General features: G+C 48.0%; 1 protein-coding gene across 2 annotated transcripts in view; it reads left to right on the plus strand.

Annotated features, from left to right (window-relative positions):
* The window catches only part of LOC144100917 (uncharacterized), a 348,220-nt gene that overhangs the window by 154,726 nt on the left and 168,656 nt on the right, over positions 1–24,838 (plus strand). Inside the window, exon 3 of one of the 2 annotated variants that reach the window (XM_077633828.1) lies at positions 23,680–23,722. The gene's annotated coding sequence lies outside the window, so the exon portion shown is untranslated. Of the gene's footprint in view, positions 1–23,679; positions 23,723–24,838 lie in introns of those variants that run through there. The other variant, XM_077633830.1, reaches the window with a different exon arrangement.

The following is a 24,838-nucleotide window of genomic DNA, read 5'->3' on the forward strand; positions in this document are numbered from 1 at the left end:
TACGTAAACCGCACCCATTAGATAGTTAAAGCATAGCGCGATCAGCGGTTTGCTTCCGCGTGGCGCCACTGCGCGTTCGCAGACTGTCATGGGGGCGCCAGATGGCGCCACGTTCCTGTCAGATGCGTGCGCGCCTGCCACGTCGGGACCAATCAGCGCGTGCGTAGTGGTGTCCCCCAAAAGCGGATCGCGGCAGCGGATCTGGGATCGCGTTATGCTATAACTCTCTAATAGAGAGTTTTAGTTTCACGTACGTAGAGGGTTCACGTACGCAGAGGGTTCACGTACGCAAACGTGAGAAGTCTACGTAACCTGTACGCAGGTGGTTTGAAACCCTTATAGTTACACGTACGCGAAACACGCCGAGAATTACGCCTAGCGCCATCTACTAAGAAGCAGAGACACTGGTTGTAGCCTAAATCATCCAAGACAAGTATTTAAGCCAAGCCATACATAGCGAGACGGTTGCTATGACGACGACCAACGCTACTTCGTCAGGCTTAACAGCTGAAAAATCGCCCTTCTGTCTGAAAAAAAAAAGACATTTGTCGCTTGAAACCTTACGCGAGGGTAAGAATGGGCAAATCGAAGGAGAATACAACAGTTTAGAGCACGATATCGCCTCGAGGGATTAGCGACGAAGTTGTTATCGCTGTGAAGCGGCGGTCAGGGCGCCGCCATGTTTGTCACCACTACGTACGCAAGCAACGCAAAGACCGCAACGTAAAAAACCGAATCTCACGTACGTACGTGAGACTCGCAAATACCCTTTGCGTTCTGCGCATGCGCACTGGTCACCCGTAAGAGCTCTACGTACGTGAAGCCTCTACGTACGTGAAACTAAAACTCTCTATTGTATAGGCCGCACACGGTACGGAGAATCGCGTCGTTCTTTATGCTATATTGGGCGCTATTGAAAAGTAAAATACTCTATAGTCCGCAGAGGACAAACATTTTAACTTTTAAATGACCAGAGCCCGCTGATTGTATACCGCAATTTACGGCACGTTCACACTGTAGCATTCGGAGGCGGCAAGAGGGAGCGTAATCTGCCGCCATTGTTCATTTTCTGCCGAAAAACGCGGCAACAAGATCGACCTGTAGTAATAATAATTGTTTTTTTGGGGGAAAGGAAATGGCGCAATATCTGCCTCATATATCGTTGCACACCCGAACCACGCCGTAATAATAATAATAATTATTGGTTTTTTTGGGGGAAAGGAAATGGCGCAGTATCTGTCTCATATATCGTTGGACACCCGAACCACGCCGTAAGGGAAGGGATAAAGGAGGGAGTGAGAGAAGAAAGGAAGAAAGAGGTGCCGTAGTGGAGGGCTCCGGAATAATTTCGACCACCTGGGGATCTTTAACGTGCACTGACATCGCACAGCACACGGGCGCCTTAGCGTTTTGCCTCCATAAAAGCGCAGCCGCCGCGGTCGGGTACGAACCCGGGAACTCCGGATCAGTAGTCGAGCGCCCTAACCACTGAGCCACCGCGGCGGGTAGATCGACCTGTGCCAGACCTATTTCTTCCAGCGGGGAAACCACTAGCTCGCGGGTAGCCAATAGGAATGCGAGGATGTGGTTGAGCCCGCCCCGCAGCCCGTCGAAGTCTCGCCCAATACCGCAGTTACTCGGTAGCACCAAGAGTGAACGCTGCAGCATTTCGACAGCGGCCAATTTCGCCCGCATGATGCGTTAGCTCGTGTTGGCGCCAAAATGTTCCAGTGCTTACACTTAACGGCTCGGCACGGCAGCTGGTTCGCGCAGGAAGCTGACGGACTATATTGAAATACAAGCCAAGAAAAAAGCAAGAGTTGTTGTCGGGCTAGTTGCCTTGATACTTGAAATGCTCAAATGCACAACTTCGTCAGCGATACGTCTCTAGCCTTATACAGAAGCGAGTCAGCCTTGTGAAAATCAGTCTTGCAGTGTATAATGGTGTTATCACGTTTCCAGGCATGCTGTGGGTGTATCCGCCGCGCATGCGCCTACATTTCTTATATTCAGAGGTGTCAGCTTCTGAATAAACTAGTTGTTAGTTTGCGCTCGTGCTGTCGTGTCTGCTCTCGTCGTGTCGTCTTTTATGCATATAACTTTCGATGGCATTTCAAGAAAAAAGCGGCTTTTCCCCGTCAAAGGACCTCCTTCCAGCCAATGGCGTCGGCTGATTTCTATGAACCTGATGGCGTGACATTTCAAAGAGGGGACTATCTCCTTCTCCATTGTCACGCCAGCAGATTTGTCAGAATAAGCCGATGGCATTTGGATGGAAGGAGGTCCATAGGCGGTGAAAAGACGCTCTTGACTTACAGGGAGCGAACGCTGCCTTCTCTGTTCATATTCCCTTTAGCTAGCGGGGAGCGGCGGTTATTCCATGGACAGGAATCGGTCTTGTAGCGATCGCCCCAGCCGCCGGATTTTCCGCCGGAAAGTGAGCCGCGTCACCGGCCATGGTGGCTCAGTGGCTGCTGATCAGGAGTACACGGTCTCGAACCCGACCGCGGCGGCAGCGTTTCGATGGACGCGAAACGCAAAAGGCGCGCGTGGGCTGTGCGATGCCAGTGCACGTTAAAGATCCCCAGGTGGTCGAAATTATCCCGGAGCCCTTCACTACGGCACCTGTTTCTTCCTTTCTTCTCTCGTTCCCTCCTTTATCCCTTCTCTTACGGCAAGGTTGAGGTGTCCATTGAGATGCGAGACAAATACTGCGCCATTTCCTTTCCCCGAAAGCAAATTTTCAATTTCCAAAGTGAGCCCCGGCGGTGGATTCCACTAGTTCTTTCGTCAAATGGCCTCTGGCATGAATGTACTATTATTATGCGTGCACGTCGCGCATGTGCTGGCTCGTGAGTCGTTCTCATACATTTAACATCCTGGTGTAAGTGTTCTTTAACGTTTCCACACTCCGAGAGCTGCGAAAATGTAGTGGTTACTATTCATTTCAAAAGCTGAACACATTTTTTTTTAGAAAACATTTAAAAACCGTACAGTTCCTGCGTCTGTAGAAAAGTACGGGAACATCCGGAACCATATACTCCGAAATTTTCGGTAACGGCAGGAACCAATGAGAATGCAGTAATAATTTGAAGCATGTTGACAAATCTCGCTTTCTGTAAGCCGCCCCCAGATCATTATTCTACTCGTGGTATGCGGCCTAAATTTTTCCTCTCGTGAAAGTGTCGCCCTGCGCGCCCACACCTAGAGGACCTCGTTTTCCCGCGGACCGCAGTATTGACATTCAGTGAAAGGCACCCGTGTTCCCGAGGTCGCCAACGTAATTTCGCGCCGTCCCTGCGAACCAACAAATAATGAAAAAAAAAGAACCTCTCCGGGCAGTGTAACATTGCACGCAGACAGGCCCGAGCTAGATTTCATCAAGGTCCACTTTGCTTGCACAGGCTTGTTTGCTCCCGGGCTGCACAGTAGATGTAAGCAGAAATAAAACTGAAGCCCAAAACGCGCTGTTCGCTATGGAGAAACAAGCGAGCGGGCACATTTTCTAATAAATATGCTTGCGAAATTCTATTCATGACAGGAGCTGGAGGATTCCGTGTTGTAATTAAATATCGTATTCTAGCGAATGCTATGAGTTTCTTTCTGTTTTAATTTATTTGACACTGGCGATGCACATTTTCGGGTAAAACGAACCGGATCACTTTTTCGAGCATCAAAGTTGAAATGTCCATAAAAATTGGCTGGTTTAACTCTTCTAAACCTAGTTAGCCAGAGCGAGTGCGCCATTACACTTGGCTACGCTTGGTTAGACGCTTGAAATGCCTCGCAGGCGTTTAGGTGTCGCCCCCCTTAAGCGAACGCTGAGCCGCGTGCATAATCACATGACCACATCTGTCGAAACGGGGTCGGAGCAGTGGCAAGGCGGCTGCAGCTGCGGCGAGTCACGTGGCCTGACGTCACAGCCACACCTCCGGCGCTTCTCCTGCTGAAGGTCAAACTGCGACACCCGATGACCTTGGCGAAACATGGCGTAGTGGAGCTCTCGCTCTAAAAAGCTGACTGGGGAAAAGAAATCACAGGAACACCTAATTACCTTATGCGTTGGCAATGTGACAGCTTTAAAAGCTTAATAAGGTGTAGGTTTGCGATAGTTAGTAATCCATTCTTCACAACGAAACGCACAGAAAATGACGAAGACGAGAAGCGCTTGTATATGTCTTTCTCGTCTTCGTCGTTTTCTGCGCGCTTTGTTGAATAGAAGCTGTTGATGCCTTCAGCGGAAGTTACGCCGCTTCCGGTCTGGTGACTTCACGTCTCTTTTGATGACGTCACATCCCTCCAGCCAATGGGCGAATTTTTGTGTCCAACGACACATCTTTTTTCGAATAGGCTTTTAAATGCTGTAATGCAAAAAAAAAATATTGAAAGGACGTTAATGTAAACGAACTCTTTATCGAATGCTTAGAAAGTAGTCAAACCTTTCTCGTTTAATTACCATTGTTTTGTTTCTGTTGAACAGTTATCACTTTATTTTAAATTTCTGCACTCTACAGGGTCCAGAAACGACTAGGTGCTTGAACTTCACAACTTTTATCCGATATTTTTAGTCCGGGGACTAAAGCGACAACAGAGTTCTATGTCTCGTGACACGAACGTGTATGATATTTTTGAGAGATAATCTTTATTTATAGCCTTATTCTATGTTATTGTTTATAGCCGCTTTATTCTTTTAATGTGCATTGTCGCGAATTCGTGATGTAGAGTTTGGAAGCCGTATACTAATTACTGCATAGAGCCTGCAATAAACGTTTGATGTCAGCTTATTATCAGTGGCCAGCGCTTCACTCTCGAAACTTTGTGGGCACCTTAGCAAGCATAATGTGCAGGTAGTGATTTTTTTAATTGTTTCATAGTCTGGGCGTTAAAGGGTTAAGATGCTGAACCATGTTGCTTGATATATTTACCGCTGGCCAAAGTAGGCACAATGCGATTGCCAGAGATGCTGAGTTTTTCTCTTGCTGTGGGCAGGGTTTGTTCAAGAAAAACAGGAGCGGACAGAAGAAAACATTGCGAACTGCGTCGTTACGCCTGCGCTTTTTCTTCTGTAATGGGAACTGTGAAGTATGCTGTGCGCATGCGCGTTTAAGTGTCGCTGATACGTACCGTTGCGCATGTAGCGACCGTGCACCAATTACACTTGCCGCAACAAGGGTATTACTGCTCCTGTGAACATTTTAATTCGCTAAGGATGGAGGAGAAAAGAGTAAAAAAATAATCAAAAGCGAGGAAGAGCAAGAGAAGAAGAAAAGGAGTGAAATGGTTTTATAAAGCGAATAAAAGAGTAAGGAACGGACTTAGAGGAGGAATAAAAGGAGTCAAAAGCAGGAAAAATACTGGCAAAAAAATTGGTGGTTGCTTAAGCCTAGCCTACAAGGGTACAACGCGATAGCGTTATCGGGTCTCGTTCGTATCGCCTACTCAGTTTCTAATTAGCCTATCCATAATTATCCCTGAATGCATCTATACATATCTTCGATCCCCGGTGCGGGCGGCTACCCGCCAGTGATACAATGGGTACAAGCTTTCTCCTGGCGTGATGCTCGGTTTCTTTCGGGTGAAATGCTTTCCAAATGGGTCTTTGACCTTACCTTGAGTAGACGAAAAACGCCTTTTGCCTTTGCGCTTCTTGGCCACAGATGCCATTACGCCACAAAAATTCATCATTAGCATCAGTGCATGTCTCTAAGACGCTTAAGTCAAGGACCATAACGCATTCATTATTCTCGCCTTTGTACAGCTTGAACCAATAGACTTTTAACTGGAGTGGCACTCCCTCTTGGTCACATGCTGAGCCTTACCTTCCGCGTAGAGCTCTGTTAATCTGCCTTTTTTAGATGGACCGTTTCCTAAAAGCTTTATAAATAGTTCATGTAAATAGAACATAATTTCACTATAGTAAATACCGCGTTAAAAAAAAGACCTTTCGTGGTCTATGTGTGTAGCCGGCCTGTCTCTCAATCCGAAGGTCCCGTTTCGATTACCACCTAAACCCAAATTAATAATAATAATAATAATAATAATAATAATAATAATAATAATAATAATAATAATAATAATAATAATAATTGGTTTTGGGGGAAAAGAAATGGCGCAGTATCTGTCTCATATATCGTTGGACACCTGAACCGCGCCGTGAGGGAAGGGATAAAGGAGGGAGTGAAAGAAGAAAGGAAGAGAGAGGTGCCGTAGTGGAGGGCTCCGGAATAATTTCGACCACCTGGGGATCTTTAACGTGCACTGACATCGCACAGCACACAGGCGCGGCGCCTTAGCGTTTTTCCTCCATAAAAACGCAGCAGCCGCGGTCGGGTTCGAACCCGGGAACTCCGGATCAGTAGCCGAGTGCTCTAACCACTAAGCCACCGCGGCGGGTATTAACCTGATTTTTTTTTCAACTGAAGTTTATTGCTTGCTTTTACTGGAATTTTTCGGCCGCGGCCAATGACGCCGATGACGATGACACCGGATTTTTTCTCCGTCACGGGACTCTTAAAGCTGTCGCGTTTAAACGGAGCTTGCTCTGACTCGTTCTCTGTTCGCTTCTTTCCGGGCCTCTGCGGTCGAGAGGCGTAGTGCACAGAATTCTAAAACTTAGGCAGTCGTAGCCACTTGTGCGTTTGGTCTCAAGTCGGCTCCCTGATAACGCAAAATTTTCCCGCCACTTTGCTTGGCTCCTCTAGTTCTTAACACAGTAGCGCAACTGCGAGGCAGCCGCTCAGGACATTTTCGCTTCTTTTTAGATTTGTCATACAACGCCGCGCATTCAGCGAATGGAGTGATAAAAAAACTTCCGCCTTCGCAGCATGACATGGATGCGCTGTGTATACCCGGAACTAACGTTGTCTTCCACTGCTGTCAGCCGTGTAACGTGGGAACGCTTTCTTATCTAAATCCCTGAGGTCAAAACTGCAGGGCGGCGCCCAGCTGGTACCGTCGCCATGTGTATCTGCGTAGAGTATACTCTTCCCGAGTTGCTGCGCTCAGCTCCGCCGCTAAACTTTTCATTTATCATTCCAGTGTATCTCGAGGAGGGGACAGCGCGGGAAACTGCAGCTCGCGGTCACTGCGTTATCAGACTTTCTTGAAGCTGCGCGCGTGGTGCGGAACTGACTGGGGCCCGAATACGGCTGGCAATGATTTCGAACGGCGTGCAAAAGGAGGAAGGCTATTTCCTCATCCCAGTCCTCAGCGTATGGCGCTCGGGTTGGCAGTGGACCAAGCAGGATTTTAGGGGTGGCTTTTGGGAGAAGTAAATGGCGCTGTAATTGTCTCACTAACTCGGTGGACACCTAAACCGCGCCGTGAAAAAGGGAGTAAGGTGGGGGAAAAAAGAAACAGGCGCTGTAGTGCTATATTCTCCAGAATAATTTCGACCGCCTGGTGATGTTTAATGTGCATTGACATCGCAGAGCACACGGGCGACTTTTGCATTTCGCCTGCATTGAAACGCGACCTGCACGGTCGGGATCGCACCCGGGGGCTCCGGCTCAGAAGCCGAGCGCGCTAACCACTGAGCCACCGCGGTGGGTGAGCAGGATGCTCGGTCGTCACACAGGGCGCTTGGTTCCTCTACACCGCTTGTAAAAGTTGTCCCCATCGCAGCTTGCGAGCACCTGTTGTCCTCGAATCAGAGCCGATCAGAGGCGGTTGTTGGATGCAAAGCGCGGATTGCGGCAAATCGCCTCTTTGTAGGCGACTGCCCGCTTAGTGTATCAACCTTTTCATCTGTTCTTTCATTCACTCATTTGTTATCTTCCTTCCTTCCTTCCTTCCTTCCTTCCTTCCTTCCTTCCTTCCTTCCTTCCTTCCTTCCTTCCTTCCTTCCTTCCTTCCTTCCTTCCTTCCTTCCTTCCTTCCTTCCTTGTTCCTGTGTATTCTTCGTCTAGTCCCCGTTTGTTCGCGCTGTTTTTTTGCATTATGTATCACCAACTCGCCCGCTTATCTATCCTGTTCCTTCCTTCCTTCCTTCCTTCCTTCCTTCCTTCCTTCCTTCCTTCCTTCCTTCCTTCCTTCCTTCCTTCCTTCCTTCCTTCCTTCCTTCCTTCCTTCCTTCCTTCCTTCCTTCCTTCCTTCCTTTCATTCATTCATTCTCCTTCCTTCCTTACTTCATTATTCTTCTTTCCCGCCTTCTTTTCTTCCTATCCTTCTATCTCTTTTCTTTTCTTTCTTTATTTTTCCTTTTCTCTTTTTGTTGGTTTTCTTTATTTTTCTTTCCTTTTAACTCAATCCTTTCTTTCACATTTATTTGATATCCTTAATCGATTCTTAATTTCTTATGTTTTATCATGCCGGTATCCACCTATGGGGCAAAACGTTGGAGGCTAATGAAAAGGCTTGAAATTACTGAGGACAGCACACTTAGCTACGGGAAGAAAACTGATAGGTGTGACGTTAATGGACAGGAAGATAACAGAATAGATCAGGGAGCAAACGCTAGTTAATGACATCCTAGCCGAAATCAAGAACAAAATAAGCATGGACAGGGCTTGTAATGCAAAGGCAAGATGTCAGATGGTCGTTAAGGCTAACGGTCGGGATTGCAAGGTAAGGCAAGAGTAGCAAGGAGGGGGGACAGAAGGTCAGGCTTGCAGATGAGACTGGAAAGTTGGCGGGGATAAGGTGGCCGCAGCTGGCACAATGCAGGGTTAATTGGAGGGGTATGGGAGATGAATTTGTCCTGCAGTGGATGTAGTTAGGATGGTGATGATGATTATGATCAGTTGTTTTCTTTGTCTACACTGCACACAGTGTCTCTTAGCTCGGGTTGTTACGATGAAGTCGTTGTCTCTGTTTCCTTTCGTTCTGCCTTTCTCTATTCGTTTCCCTATGTTTCGGTTCTTTAATGCTGCTTAATCCCACAATTTATTTCATAGCTCCCGGCTTTGTCCTGGCTCGTAAAACTCCACTCAGCCATAACCGTAGCCTTCTACCCCATTCTTTCTTACTCTCTCTCTCTGCCTTTCTGTTTTGCACTTCCTGCTTTTCCTTCTGCACTGCGAAGCGTGCGTCCCCAAACAAATCCCGACCTGGGGATCCCGGTGCGAGCGTCGCATAGATGTTCCCAACCCGGGCTGCGACCCAATTTCCCGGTTCGAGCTTAGCGAAGCGTGAGACGCGCCCCAGGCCGCAGCCCGGTGTTGCTTAAGGACCGCGCACCCTCACGCAGTCCTGCTGCTGGTTTGCAGTGCACATCGGAGAGAAACGAACCTTTACCTTCGCCCCGGTAGTTACGCACGAACAGGTATAGTTTGTTCGGCGCAGAGCCACGCACACCCAATTGGCCAACCGCGCGCAGAAAACGTACCCTTGTTACTGTGATTGCACTTACAGCTTTAGTGCCCACTGCTCGCTCGGTATTCGGCCTAAAGGTGCTACTTTTGCAAATACTACGAGTACCTCATTTAAGTGCTGCTTGTATACAGGGTGTCCTAGCTGACGTGGCCAAATGGTTGAAACAGAAAAATACTGCTGTGGGTTACGAGAATGAACAAGAATAAGTACGGTAGATGTGAATGTGGACTGCTCTCCATGATGCATTAAATTCTTAAAGGTTCGAGAAAGAAAAAATACACACACACACACACACACACACACGCACACGCACACGCACACACACACACACACACACACACACACACACACACACACACACACACACACACACACACACACACACACACACACACACACACACACACACACACACACACACCCATCTTTGTTACGCCGAGGAGTTTGAGAAAGAAGACAGGCGCGCGCAGACTGAGCTGGACTCTGGCCGGTCGGCGACCAGCTTTAATCCGTAAAGCTCTCACCTGTACTAAAGCCATTTCATCCGCCACATTTGGTGCTAGGTGCTGGGTACACTCGCCCTGGATTCGCCAGTACCCCGTCGCAGCCGCCGTGTAGCAGGTTTTCCACCTTTCTCGCCTCATGAGTTCCTCCCAATGCCTACCACGAAAGTGACGCAGACTCGGGTACGGCGACCTGACCAAGAGACGGCCTTGCTCCATCAGCGAGAGCCGCGTACATTCCACGGCAAGACCGAAAAGGACGGATCTGGTAGCAATTTCCCAGCCTCTCGACTACAGCATAAAATTGACGCTGGAAACGCATCCCCTATTCTCCAGAAACCTTACAGAGTATCTCCGACTGAGCGCAAGATAATTTAAGAACAGGTGGACGACATGCTGCAGAAAGGAGTCATCCGAGAATCTTCCAGTCCGTGGGCCGCACCTGTGATCCTAGTCCGAAAAAAAGACGATTCTTGGCGACTCTGCGTTGACTACCGTCGTTTAAATGCGCTAACCAAGAAAGACGTGTACGCGCGCTAGCTCGCATTGACGATGCAGTCGATTGTCTGCATTCAGCATCATATTTCTCTTCCGTTGATTTACGATCTGGTTATTGGAAAATTCCCCTGCATCCATGCGACCGTGAGAAGACAGCTCTCGTAACCCAAGATGGGTTGTACGAATTTAATGTGATGCCGTTTGGTTTATGCAACGCCCCCGCGACGTTCGAGCGGTTTATGGACACTATCCTTCGTGGGTTAAAATGGGAAATATGCATGTGTTATCTGGATGATGTCATCATTTTCGGCAAGACCTTCCAAGATCACATTGAAATACTCCGTATTGTTCTTGAATGCATCGGCAAAGTTGGACTCATTTTGAACTCCATGAAGTGCCATTTTGGGGACTGGCAAACTCTTGCTCTTGGCTTCCTTATCGACAAGGATGGTATCATGCTGGATCCACAGAAGATCGCTGCAGTACGAGATTTCGAACCTCCACGCACCGTGAAAAGCCGTCGGAGCTTCCTCGCCGCGGTGGCTCAGTGGTTAGGGCGCTCGACTACTGATCCGGAGTTCCCGTGTTCGAACCCGACCGCGGCGGCTGCGTTTTTATGGAGGAAAAACGCTAAGGCGCCCGTGTGCTGTGCGAGGTCAGTGCACGTTAAAGATCCCCAGGTGGTCGAAATTATTCCGGAGCCCTCCACTACGGCACCTCTTCTTCCTTTCTTCTTTCACTTCCTCCTTTATGTCTTCTCTTACGGCGCGGTTCAGGTGTCCAACGATATATATGAGACAGATACAGCGCCATTTCCTTTCCCCCCAAAATCAATTAAAGCTTCCTCGGACTCTCTTCTTACTTTTGTCGTTTCATTGCTGGTTTTGCGCAAATTGCCCACCCCCTCACTTCTCTTCTGCATAAGGATTCGCAGTTTGTGTGGACCCCCGAGTGCAAATCCTCGTTCCATCACCTTAAATCTTCTCTCACTTCAGCACCCCTCCTGCGGCACTTCGACCCTTGTACGGTGACGGAAGTTCACACTGACGCCAGTGGCGTCGATCTTGGGGCGGTGCTTGTCCAGCTGCGTAGTGGGGCTGAGTAAGTTATTGCCTACGCAGCCGCACGTTAACAAAATGTGAGCGTAACTACACTGTCACCGAATTGGAGTGGCTCGCAGTTGTGTTCGCTGTGCACAAGTTCCGACCCTATATTTTTTTAAATTGGTTCTTGGGGAAAGGAAATGCCGCAGTATCTGTCTCATATATCATTGGACACATGAACCGCGCCGTAAGGGAAGGGATAAAGGAGGGGGTGAAAGAAGAAAGGAAGAAAGAGGTGCCGTAGTGGAGGGCTCCGGAATAATTTCGGCCACCTGGGGATCTTTAACGTGCACCGACATCGCACAGCACACGGGCGCCTTAGTGTTTTTCCTCCATGAAAACGTAACCGCCGCGGTCGGCTGGGTTTTGCGATTTCGCCGCGAACTTCCGATTTCGCCGTGGCAGTGCTCCGAGGAGGCACATGACGGCACAACACGCGCCTCACCGCGGATATTTCTCTCTCTCGCTCCCTAGTCACTACTGCGCATGCGCCACTAGTAGCACCGAGCCACAGGTGTTAAGCCACTGCGCAGCGCCGCGCCTTTCCTCAAAATCCAAGTTTCACTTCTCTCTTTCTTCTTTCCCTCCCTCCTTTATCCCCTTCTTTTACGGCGCGGTTCGGGTTTCCACCGAGATATGTGAGGCGGTTACTGTGCCATTTCCTCTCCTCAAAAGCCAAACAAAACAAGTGAGCCGACGGTGGTCAGGAAGTTCATTGGCGTTGACAACTCTTCAAAGGCCGTTCATTTTCACGAAAGGAAAGGCGCACAACCGGCTCCGTCGGTCAGGGAAACCTCAATCTCCCTTTCATGTACCCGACCGCGGCGGCTGCGTTTTTATGGAGGAAAAACGCTAAGGCGCCCGTGTGCTGTGCGATGTCAGTGCACGTTAAAGATCCCCAGGTGGTCGAAATTATTCCGGAGCCCTCCACTACGGCACCTCTTCTTCCTTTCTACTTTCACTCCCTTCTTTATCCCTTCCCTTACGGCGCGGTTCAGGTGTCCAACGATATATGAGACGATACTGCGCCATTTCATTTCCCCAAAAACCAATTATTATTATTCATGTACGTGGCGTTGGTGTCCAACTGCAAAAGCGTGCTTTGACTGCGTTCCGCACACTGGATAGGCAGCACGCCCTCCCTGCCACCCTGGGAGGTGGCATGCAGTTAATGGTTGATCGCGAGAGATTGATCACCAAATGAACGCTGCGGCCTAGCTATTGCTGCAGTGCCGCATGTCAGCCGCAACGCTGTCAGCGCTAATGCATTCAGGCCACATCTCTCACCACTGCCACATGTATCAAAGCAATAATAATAATAATTGGTTTTTTGGGGAAAGGAAATGGCGCAGTATCTGTCTCATATATTGTTGGACACCTGAACCGCGCCGTAAGTGAAGGGATAAGGGAGGGAGTGAAAGAGGAAAGGAAGAAGGTGGTGTCGTAGTGGAGGGCTCCGGAATAATTTAGACCACCTGGGGATCTTAACGTGCACTGACATCGCACAGGCGCCTAAGCGTTTTTCCTCCATAAAAACGCAGCCGCCGCGGTCGGGTCCGAACCCGGGAACTCCGGATCAGTAGTCGAGTGCCGTAACCACTGAGCCACCGCTGCGGGTCATGTGTCAAAGCACGAATGAGGCGTCCGCATATCCAGGGAGTCAGTTCTGCGCCCTTTCTTTCCTCAAAGCCATCGCCGCCTAGAACATTGTCAACGCCAGTGAACGCCGACATCTTTTACTTTGTTAATTCTGGAGTACCTGAGCTAATCCACATTAATTTTTTAAAATAACACGGCCAGGCTATACTGGGAAAGCAGTTTTTATTGTAGGTGGACACCACCACCCCGTGCCTGAAAGCGTGATTGAGGGGTCCACTGAGACCTTTTTAAAATAACACGACAGGCCACACTGAGAACGTTCAAAACAAACGCTATAATCACTTTTAGGTTATCGAAAAACACCAACATTTATATCCGTGACAAGGAAATAAGAAATTGCTGCACTAGACCGCTGCACCATACCACCGGAGCCAGAGGGTCACGTCTTAAAACACAGCCGGTTTGGCCGGCTAGAATACAATTTCTGCCGATTTAATTCAATTTATTAAGTTCTAACTTAAGAGTGAATATATTACCGCATTTCGTTCCTCAAAATACGCGTGCCCTTTAACTGAGAAAGTACAGGTGGAGCATGCAAAAGCAGGTTAGAAGCGAACTCTAGAGGAAACACTGAAGAAGCGAGGGTAGACCGCCTCAGGAGACGTCGAAGGAAGAAGTAAAAATTGGAGGACACTTAAGCTTCGTCTTTAAGCGTGAGACGCGACAGCGTGTCGCAGCGTTGCCGAGGAGTACACGGAACGCTATCGCTCGTCGGCGTGACGCATGGCCTGTTGTACAATTTAAGGAAAGGACGCCATCTCACATATCTCGGCGGACACCCGAACCGGGCAATAAGGGAAGGAAAATGAAATGAACAATTGCTTTTAAGGAAAGGAAATGACGCCTGTCTCACATTTCTCGCTGGACACCCGGATCGCGCCGTGAGGGAAGGAAAAATCGATCGATCGATCAATCGATCAATCAATCAATCAATCAATCCTTAACGCTGTTGCGTTAAAATATCTTACAGCGTGGTTCAGGTGTCCACCGAGATGCGCCATTTTTCGCTCACTGCCATAGACGCCGACGCCGACGACACCGGCTTTTCTGCGACACGAGTTCCTTAACGCTGTCGCGTTAAAATAAAATTTGGAGGACGCTTAAGCTTCGTCTTTAAGAGAGACGCGACAGCATTTTTCAGCGCTGCTAAGAAGTAGACGGAACGCCAACGGCCGTTCCGCGCGACGCGTGGCCCTTTGGACAATTTAAGGAAATGACGCCTGTCACACATCTCGGTGGACACCCGAACCGGGCCGTAAGCGAGGGGAATTCAAATGAAAAATTGGTTTTAAGGAAATTATAATAATAATAATAATTGGTTTTTGGTGGAAAGGAAATGGCGCAGTATCTGTCTCATATATCGTTGGACACCTGAACCGCGCCGTAAGGGAAGGGATAAAGGAGGGAGTGAAAGAAGAGAGGAACAAATAGGTCCGTAGTGGAGGGCTCCGGAATAATTTCGACCACCTGGGGATCTTTAACGTGCACTGACATCGCACAGCACACGGGCGCCTTAGCGTTTTTCCTCCATAAAAACGCAGCCGCCGCGGTCGGGTTCGAACCCGGGAACTCCGGATCAGTAGTCGAGCGCCCTAACCACTGAGCCACCGCGGCGGGGAAGGAAATTATGCCTGTCTCACAATTCTCGCTGGGCACCTGTACCGCGCCCTAAGAGAAGGGAAAACCCCTTCCCTTACGGCGTGGTTCAGGTGTCCACCGAGATGTGCCATTTTTCGCTCACGGCCTAAGACGCCCATCACACCGGCTGTTCTGTGACACGATCTCCTTCACGCTGTCGCATTAATATCCTGTGATAGGAGCAGCCGAGGGGCATTTACAGAGTAGTGACTATAAGTGATAATACGAAGATGAAATGCAATGCTGAATGTGGAAGTGGATGAACGAATAATAGAGGGAAATGAGAATGGGAACATGAAAATACGGGCGAACTTTAATTAGTACTCTAATACCATATGCCCTTTTTCGGGAAATGGATGTGATGTGGATCTGAAATTCAAGATGGTTGTCCAGTACTACACCTAGAAAGGATACGTGATCAGCTGAAAGGATCGAGTTAGAGCCTATGCTAACAGACGAGTTTTCGCAAATAATTTTATGAGTTGACCTAAAAACTATAAAGCTAGATTTGAATGCACTAATTGACAGCGAATTTTTTCTGCACCAATCGAATACATTCTGTGCATAAATGTTAAGTTTATCAACCACTTTATATGTGGATCTGAGGTTAAGATTCTTTTGTCGTCAGCATAAACAAAACAGTTGGAATTATAAAGACACCTAGGGTGGTCATTGATATATAATAAAAATAGAATAGGTCCAAGAAGGGAACCTCGCACAACTCCAACGTTAGTAGTCTTGAATTTTGAGTATGTTCCTGAGATGAACACAGCTTGTATTCTATTGAATAAATAGCTTCTGATTAGCGAAAGTGCAGGCTCAGTTATGCGGATAGCGTCAAGCTTATTGAATAAAATATCATAGTTGAGGGAATCAAAAGCTTTCGAAAGTTCAATAAATAATGCACCAGGAAAGTTACCTGCGTCGATGTAGGATTTAATTTTATTCGTGAGAGCGATCACAGCTAATTCGGTATAGAATCCCATCCTGAAACCGAACTGGTTAGATGAGAGAATGTAAAATTTTGTTAAGTAGTTGTTTATTCGGATAACAATGGCTTTTTTCAATAAATTTGCTGAAAAATGATAAAATAGCGATAGGGCAGTAATTAGAAATGATTTGTTTATATCCCTTTTTGAAGACTGGACTTAGCTTTGCCTTTTTCAACGCAGTAGGGGAAGTGCATGATTTCAAGGCCAGGTTAACAATATGGGCGAAGACATCGCAAATGAGATACGCAATTAACTTAATATGGGATGATTGTGCATTATCGAGACCTGGACTGGCGTCTTTCAGATTGCGTAATATTTTGCCGATTTCTTCAGGAGAGACAGGGAAGAGGAAAATGCTATGGGGAGATCGTTGTAATATTTGATTTGCGGCAGTATTTAAAACTCATCAGGCTAGAGCAAATGAATCACCAAAGGCTTCAGCAGTGTCTGTGGGATTGGTATATATTTCCTTACCGGAAGTAATTGTTGATATGGGGGCTTTCGAGTTTTTTTTTGTTTAGGAAGGTATTAATAACTTACCATTGCTTATGAACATTATTTCCGTCGCGATTTGTTTCTCTTTCATAGTACTTTCTCTTCGCTGTTCTATAAGGAGCAAGCCTAATACATTAGAATATTTCTGATAACGCGCTAAAAGCCTTAAGTTAAATGGTTGCTTTTTGCATTTTCTATAGAGGTTATCGTTCTTTCTCAAGCTGCTTAAAGGGCTAGAAGTTATCCAGGGATTATTCGGGGTTAAAAATTTGTTATTGCGAGTATATAGTGTAGAACACTCAGCGATAGTATTCGAGATAATAAGAAAGAACTGATTGAATGCAATATCAGCGTCATCAAGAGCCTTAATCACTGACCAGTCAATATTAGCAACCCGTTCAAGGAATAATGCAGAGTTCAATGTTTTTTTTAATGAACTGAGTATACCTAACATAGTTAACACAGTTATCCAACTGTATAAAAATAGGGTAGTGATCAGTTATATCGGCTTCATTGACACCTGCATCAGGGGCGGACATTAGGTTGGCTAGAGTGTGATCTATGAGGGAGCTTGAACCATTAGCGGAAATGCGGGTGGGAATGTTGATGAGATTTTCGAAGCCACGAGTATTTAAAACTTCCATATAATCTACATAGGAGGAGCAGTCGGGATCTAATGTGTTAATATTGATGTCACCCATTATTATAGCATTTTTGCGTTCCCTTGACAGTACGCCTGAAAATCAGCGTAGAGCTGAGCAGAAATCTTTGAGTGAAAAGAAAGATTCGTCTGGTTCGATCCATACAGATTCGCAATATCCCACTTTTAGCGATAGATCAAGTCGGCGACGATAGTGATAGCAAGAGGAAATAAAGATCGCTGTGCCACCGTGCGCGCTATCGCTACGATGGCAATATTCAGCGCTATACGAAGGCAACGTGTACAGGTTCTTGTCGGCATCAGACAGCCAAGTTTCGCTCACGCCGATTACGGAGAACTGGTGTTGAGTGGCTGATAATAGGTTAGTAAAGTCGTCCGAATGTTTTCATAGACTTCGCGCATTAAAATGAATAAAAGATCTGCAAAAAGGGGAAAGATAAGATTTTAGATTTGAAGGCGTAAAGTATGAGGCCATATTGATGGACGAGATTGGATGAAAAATGCACAATCTCAAGTGAAAATGGAAAGGTTGGATTCCGTTTCAATGCGGAAAATATGGCTGGTCTCTGCCTTACGTGCCAAAATTTGGCACTTTTTCGTCCAGGGAAACAGCCACCCTTTCTATTTCTTGAGTATTCGTGCCTTACTGAGAAGTTCCTTGTTTTCCACAGTAAGATGGTCATTTGCATAAACTGGCTCCTTTACTTCACGTGGGAAACCTAACGTACCGGTGTCAAGCCATGACTTACGAGCTTTATCCAAGAAGTCGTTTCTTTTAGCGCGGGAAATGAAGCGAGCAATGATGTTCTGCCCTGACTGAGCGGTCCCGCCGAGATGTGAGACAGATACTGCGCCATTTCCTTTTCTCAAAAAACCGATTTCATAAATTTTAATCACCTGGTGATCCTTAACGTGCATTGAGATCGCACATCACGGGCGCCTTTTGCGTTTCGCCTCCATCGAAACCCTGCCGCTGCGGCGAATGCTGACGACACACTGCACTGGGCGGGAACGGGAGATGAGGGGGGTGGGGGGGTGGAGGGGGTATTCGCGCTCAAACGGTTGCCACCAAAGACCACCACCATTAGTTGAATAGTGTGTTAGCTCGCAATGCGCAGTTAGGGATCACTTTTGTATTCACAACTTTCCTCTGTTGCTTTTTGCTGCCTTGCCTAATTTCTAGCACTTGCATCTAACCGCTTCTCTCTCCAGCCCGGGTATACGCGGCCCACGAAAGCGTGCTCTGCGAGGGAGAAGTACGGTGCATTGGCAAACCATACTTCCCGTCACTGGCCTACGGCGGCTGTGCCTTTCGGAGCGCTGCACAGAATTAGAGAGACAATGCGCAGTGACCCCGCGAGCAATTCTTCGCTGCTCGTGGTTTGAGCCCTGGAAATCGCCGCAGGAAGAGAGAGTCTGGGATTCGTTCCCGGCGGCGTGTGCCTGTGCTTCCTGTGGCAGGCCTCTAATAGAATCTCGCGCCCGAGAATGAGAATGCGGGGGGGTGTAGAGGAGTTGGTAGAGCGTATCGCTGCTGTAGTTGCGGCCGATCGGGAAGATGGGGAGACAGGGAGATACGGATATAGGATGAGAAACGCACGAGGATCGGGATCACGTGTCGCTTAGTTCGGTGCAGTAATTACGGAGCAATGTGCGTGGCTCTCGCTTGAGGGCGCCATTTTCCCGATATATTTGATTATCGCATTTCGTTCATTTGAAGAGAAGTGTGTTTCCGCATCTGTTCTTGCCCTCACGCTTGCTTTCACCTGTGAATTATATCGTTGCCGTTGCTGTTGGCAATGTACAAAAGGCTGTGGGTATCAGGTCATGCTGTTCCCTATGTGGTTGTGGCCCGCTTTCTCACAAATCACTGATGGAAATAAAGCATTAATATTAATGTTATTATCAATTTGTGCCTCTAATACCGCTCTGAGATAGTGTTCTTACTCTAATACTGTCATCTGCGACTTTTTGTTCTTAGATGCCCGATGCGATTCTCATGTAATATGTTAGCGTGTTTCTCGTATTCCCTGTCTTGTTCTTATGTTTTCGTCTCAAAACGCGCCAGCATAAAGGTTCTCACGGTTCCTGGCAATATGAATATGCATTGGTATATTATTATTATTATTATTATTATTATTATTATTATTATTATTATTATTATTATTATTATTATTATTATTATTATTATTATTTTATTTATTTAGGAATACTGTCAACCCTCAGTTGAGGGTCAATACAGGGAGGGATGTTACACATAACACGTTCATACAAGAATAAGCAGGCAGATACAAAAAGAAATATGTACATACAATACAGTGGCCTACGGATACAACTCAGCATATGATATACAGACTATAAGACACGTATTCAAATGTTCAGCCATCTGCCTCACGCACACACACGCACACAAAAAACTATGAAATATCCATATAGTACAGATTTTAGTAAGAGACCTTGATTGCATTTGCAAACAAAGCGGTATCAGAACTGTGAACAATTTCTGCAGGCAGCTTGTTCCACAGCTCTATTGCCTCTGGAAAGAACGAACAACGAAAGCCATTGGTTCGGGACAAGTACGGTCGAATCGCTTCACTTATTATTATCGTTGTTCTTGTCATTATGTCATTCGTGTCGCGTTTGTCTTATGCGTTCTGTTTACCGCCGGAACAGGCCTAAGGGGATATAGAGGTAGAAAAAAGGGAGTAAGAGGAACGTGGACTCCTCAAGCCGAATGCTTGCGGCAAGTCCCAGCCCCGGTTTCTAATGCGCACAAGCTGTCTCGTGGTCTTTGCTCGACTTCATAACCATCATCATCAGCCTGACTGCGTCCACTGCAGGACAAAGGCCTCTCCCACATCTCTCCACTTAACCCTGTCCAGTTAACGCCACCCTGTCCCCGCAAACTCCTTTATCTCATCCGCCCACCTAACTCCCTGCTGCCCCCTGCTACGCTTGCCTTCTCTTGGTATCCTGTCCGTTACCGTTAACGACCATCGGTTATCTTGCCTTATTCATATAGGAGGTTGTGGTCAAGTACTACACCAGGGTGGCCAACTCCTGTTCTGGCGAGGGAGAGCGTTGGCGGTTCTGGTCACCCAGATCAGGCCGCATCCCATGCCTCGTTATGCAATTCCATCGACACGCGGATTTGTGTTGCTTTTGTGGCGATAGCTACACTACGGTAGCATTTTAAGCCTTCAGCGTGGCAGCGCCGCCACCCTGCGGCTGCGCCGCCACGCTGTCACCTGGTGCGGAGCAGCTGCCGGCGGCGCGGCGCCGTGGCTGATCACGTGGTCGGTCACGTGACCAGCCACGTGGTGCGGAGCAGCAACTGCTGCTGGCGGCGTGGCGCGCCGGCGGAACGGAGCTGCAACAGCTGTGCGCATGCGCCGTGTCAAGTGGGACGAAGATGAAGAAGGAAGGCCCAGCGAAAAGGAGCGACGAAAGACTGACTTAGCAATTCAACTGAGCAAGTTCCACCCGCCGGCTGTAGGTATCGTGTCATTCCAGGTTTAACCAGAGCTAAACCACCGCCAATTTTTAATCCGGGGATTAATTGCGCAGCACCGGGATTCGTACCTTCTGGGATGCAAGTCGGATGCTGTGCCTCTATGCTACGCTACTATACAGAACGAACTTCGCTATAGTAGCACACGCACAAATAAAGTGGAACGCTTGACGATTTGGCGTGTCATCCTTTCGCAGGGACCGGGGATGACGTGTTTGCAAAACGTGTCTTCGACTCTACGCCATCCAGACTAATTACATTAACTACAGCGTTCTTCAAGCAAACTGCCCTTGCGGTTTCAGAATCAAATAATAATCATTACCAATTCGCTGCCGTTGTTACACCGCAATGCACACAACTGCCGACAGGCAGGAGCATCGCCGGGAGCAACAGGATGGCGCAAGCTATGGATGGAAAGGAGGCGGAAATGCCCTGAGGGGAAAGGGGAAAAGGGAGAAAAATACGGGAAAGAGGGAAAGGAAAGAAAGAGGAGAGCGTGAGATGAGGAGAAAAGAAGGCTCATCGCAGCGACGAGCTCATATACAAGAGAAGGGAACTCCGATGCCTGGTGCCTCGTCGGCCCGCCGCAGACTACTGGAAGCTCGCGCTCGCTCGCTTGTGCGTCTATTTGTCTGTCTATCTGTCGGTCGCGGCTTGGCGGTGTGCTTGGAACGCACGCACGAGCCGACGGCGGCGGAGACGCCGTGGCGGTGGTCGTCGTTCGAGCGTGACCCGCATAGAAAGGGGGGGGTCGTCGTGCGGGCTGAACAAGGTTGCTTAGCGACGAACTCTGCCCTCCGCTGGCATGTAGCGGCGCGTCGCCGTCGTTTTCTCTCTTATGGCGCTGCCGGCGACCCTCGGTCGCGATGCGTGGCCGCCGAGGGAGAGTGGAGCCGGGGATTCCGATGCCGGGAAGGAAGCCTAGGCTTGTATACCCTGTAGCTCGCTCTCGATGTTATACTGCGTACACTCTAAACACGAAAATACCTAAATGGGAGTAAAAAGGAGGAAGCTGTCCTCTAGTGGATACCCTCAATTTTTACTCCTATCTCTTTAGAGTAATAATAATAATTGGTTTTTTTTGGGGAAAGGAAATGGCGCAGTATCTGTCTCATATATCATTGGACACCTGAACCGCGCCGTAAGGGAAGGGATAAAGGAGGGAGTGAAAGAAGAAAGGAAGAAGAGGTGCCGTAGTGGAGCTAGGCTCCGGAATAATTTCGACCACCTGGGGATCTTTAACGTGCACTGACATCGCACAGCACACGGGCGCCTTAGCGTTTTTCCTCCATAAAAACGCAGCCGCCGCGGTCGGGTTCGAACCCGGGAACTCCGGATCAGTAGTCGTCGCCCTAACCACTGAGCCACCGCGGCGGGGCTCTTTAGAGTGCACGGTCGCAGTCTCTGGGGTGTGTTGTTCAGAAATTAACGGTGTGTTATCCGCACATGGGTTTAAACCCGTCTACGGGTGTGCGTAAGAGGGCAAGTAGAGGAATTCATGATCGCGCTGCAGGACAGATATTCGGTTTTAAGTAAGAACGGCAACCTGAATGTTCAAGCAATCAGCGATTATCTTAGAGCTATCATTACTGAGTGCGCAGTGGAAGTACGTGGTAGTATAGTGCGGCAGTATGCCGGCAAGCTGCCTCAGGAGACGAAAGATCTGATTAAGAAACGCCAGAGCATTTTACAATTGGTAGCAAGGTGCTGGAAGTGGTAAGGGAATAGGTCTACGCAGTGCAGGCAGTGGCCGCAGGTCCGGATTACGAAAGAGAAATAAGAAGAATGGGAGTGGGGTGGGGCTCATTTGGCATGGTCGCTCAGATCATGAAGATTAGTTTACCAATATCCCTCAGAAGAAAAGCATATCACGGCTGTATCTTACCGGTACTCACATATATGTGGCAGAAACATGGAGGATAAAGAAAAGGGTTCAACTTAAACTGGGGACAATGCAGCGAGCGACGGAAAGGAAAAAGAGGTGGGAAATCAAGAAGAAGGAATGGGCTTAGGAACGGCATCTGATGCGAAGGCAAGATAACCGGAGGTCTTAAGGGTAACGGACTGTATTCCAAGAGAAGGCAAGCGTAGCGGAGGGCGGCGGAAACTTAAGTCGGCGGATGAGGTTACGAGGTTTGCAGAGATAAAGTGGCCGCAGCTGCCACAGGACAGGGTTAACTGGAGGGATATGGGAGAGGCCTTTGCCCTGCAGTGGGCGTAGTCAGGCTGATGATGATGATGATGATGTCTGCGCGTTCGTAGTGAAGGAGAGTTGTTTCTTTTCATGGCATTTAGATAGTCGCTGCGCTGCGGAGCTGCCACAAGTGCTTTCTGCTCTTAACACAGGGGATGCGGCCGCGAATTAGAGCGTGAAAAATTGAAATTTTTTTTGGAAATTAAATGACGCAGTAACTACCTGAATTATCTCGGTGGACACCCGAACCGCGCCGTAAGGGGAGAGATGAAGCAGGGAGTAAAAGATGAAAGGGCGAAAGAGGTGTCGTAGTCGAGGTCTCCGGAATGATTGATACCACCGGGGCATCTTCAACGTGCGCTGACATCGCACAGCACACGGGCGCCTTTTGCATTTCGCTTCCATCGAGACGCGGCCGCCGTCGTCGGGTTCGAACCCGGGTTCTCCGGCTCAATAGACGAGCGTGGAATTCACTGAATTTTTCACGGGATTAGCTGTTAGAGACTCGTCGTGCACTGCAGCTATCCTTTCTTACTTGCTGAGCCGAAAGGGCGCGCGAAAAGTCTGCAAGTTCTTTTCATGCAGAAATGCATTATAGGGTTATGGAGCTTGCACACCAGACTTGGACTCACTTTTGCGTCTTAACTTGCTGACAACACCTGCGACTCCCAACAGCGGTAACAATAAATACCGCTCGTGTCTTTAAAAGCGCGCACTGTGTACATTACCATTAATTGCGCACACATGGCCGCGTAGATAGGAGGACAGGTTATCCCTGTTTTCCAATGTAGAAGAGGAAATTGTTGCCTGTTGAGGAATGGCACATACCCTCGATGGGGAAATGTTGAGAAAGATGAAGTAGAGGGAGATCGGGAACTGGAAAATACAGAATAGGAAGAAAATGGTCTTGGGGACATAATGCAGGGGCTTCAACGGGGCAATGGGTGGGAATGCATTTCTACTGCAGTAGCACAGAGCATTTCGCGTGTGCGTCTGCATCTCATTTTCCTTTAGCGCAAGGTTGTTGTGTAAAACAAGAAATTGTTAATATGACACCTCCTGTTTATGCGGTATTCCGCTGCATGTTTTCAAAAGTACGTCTTTTTCTTGCAGATAGGGCCAACACTGGACGTGTTCTGACACATAGGGGTGGAAAGTAAGTGTCAAATGCATGTTTTCCCACTTTCCCCATGCACTCATGATTTGTTGCATTCAGGCGCCTGTCGATTAGGCTTTTCAGTGTCAAGAATGTGAGTGCAGAGCCACACCTTATAAGAAAAAATCCTTCGAGAGTTAGCTCATGTCAGCACCTGGGTGCCTAGTAGGAATGTAAATTGCTGAAAACAAAAAAAAAAGAAGAGAACTCATTTGGGGACCTATTCTTCAAAGAGTCGTTCGGGGCTAAGATATGCGGGTTCCACCGCCTAGTGCCGCTGCGCCGCCGGTCACGTGGTGATGACGTCAATACTGCGAGCGACGCGAGGTCTGCAAATTCTTTAACAGCTGACGCTGTCTAAAAGTGCGAAGGACGGGCACCTTACTCACGTCTTCAAGTTAAGTGTATCGCTGCCTGTCGTAACATAAGCGTCCATGAAAAATTCCGACATGCGCATGAGAGACATCGGAATAGTAAAATGACAGAAGCAGTTGCATTGCGCAGGCCCTGTTTAAGGCCGGCCATGAAGCGCCTCTACTGCTGGATGCGTGTAGGGGCGATTTAAACCTGTGTGTGAGGCCGTAGCCCGCAAGATTTCTGGAGAAATCGAGGAAATCAAGCTCCGATAAACCAGTGGGGGATATTTTATAACCAGATGATGGTATCTTGATCGTCATCACCGTTTTACTGCAGCGCTAGAAAGATTTTATTGCAGTTGATAAAAACAGCTCTTTGCACTGCACACCTGTGTTGTGCAAAATGGTACAACACCCTTCAATTTAGGCTTCGCTTTCCAGGGCACCAAGGCTGTTCTCTAATCTCTCCGAAGGTTTCCTAAGATGGCCTTTGCTGAACCGAGTGTTTCTTCCACGAAGTCCTATCATTTTTAGAAGTTACCTTCATGAGTTCGAAGAGCGGTTTTTCGGCAATGCAATGTCAACGGTGTTGCGCATCAGAAAGCAGGTAAGGCGTAAGCTGGTTAACTAATATTGAATAGTTAACTTTATAACAATTACTGTTAGTCTTCTTTTTTTATTAAGAGGCGTGTAGCCCACCGTAAGTATCACCCACATCAGTTTTTAGCATTTTGAAAATGCAGTTACATTCGGAGATGTG

Source organism: Amblyomma americanum, chromosome 8 (genome assembly GCF_052857255.1).
Source record: "Amblyomma americanum isolate KBUSLIRL-KWMA chromosome 8, ASM5285725v1, whole genome shotgun sequence".
Lineage (NCBI taxonomy): Eukaryota > Metazoa > Arthropoda > Arachnida > Ixodida > Ixodidae > Amblyomma > Amblyomma americanum.